Source organism: Buceros rhinoceros, unplaced genomic scaffold (assembly GCF_000710305.1).
Source record: "Buceros rhinoceros silvestris isolate BGI_N320 unplaced genomic scaffold, ASM71030v1 scaffold31142, whole genome shotgun sequence".
In the NCBI taxonomy this organism is placed as follows: domain Eukaryota; kingdom Metazoa; phylum Chordata; class Aves; order Bucerotiformes; family Bucerotidae; genus Buceros; species Buceros rhinoceros.
Genome location: NW_010397693.1, coordinates 31,314 through 31,806, shown reverse-complemented (window position 1 = coordinate 31,806; position 493 = coordinate 31,314). Strand labels below are relative to the sequence as shown.

Below are 493 nucleotides of genomic sequence, written 5' to 3'. Positions count from 1 at the left end.
ATCTCTCTCCTGCCACACTCAATCATCCTCTGCCCAATTTTTTTGTGGAACCACGGTGGGATCTGGAGCGGGGAACTGGACAAAGCTAAAACTACCCCAGAGGGGGAAAATTGTGTTGGTTAGTTTTAATCTGGATCAATTCTTCAGGCTGGCTGCCTGTGCTGACAGATGGGAGCAAGGCAAGTTGATGCCAATGGGTTTTAACTGAGGAATAGAAGGAAATGGAAAAGTGGAATAAGTCCCTTCCTTTTGCCTTGTCTGTGATTGAAAGGAGCAGCTCTGGCAGGAGTGGGCACAGCCCCCTCGCAGGCAGCAGTCGTGGCAGAGCCAGGAGTGGGTGGGAGATCCAGCCCCTGCTGCCGGGGACGGCAGGTTGGCGAGACACCAAAATACGTGTGTGGGCCCTGCGCGGAAGGAGCTCCACGGGGCAGCAGCCGTGGGCGGGAGGGCCAGCCGCTCGGGTGCGTGCTGCGGGCGGCCCTTAAACCACCGT

General features: G+C 57.2%; 1 protein-coding gene across 1 annotated transcript in view; it reads right to left on the bottom strand.

Annotated features, from left to right (window-relative positions):
• The window catches only part of KCNH6 (potassium voltage-gated channel, subfamily H (eag-related), member 6), a 30,475-nt gene that overhangs the window by 1,269 nt on the left and 28,713 nt on the right, over positions 1–493 (bottom strand). The gene's annotated exons all lie outside the window — the stretch shown is intronic.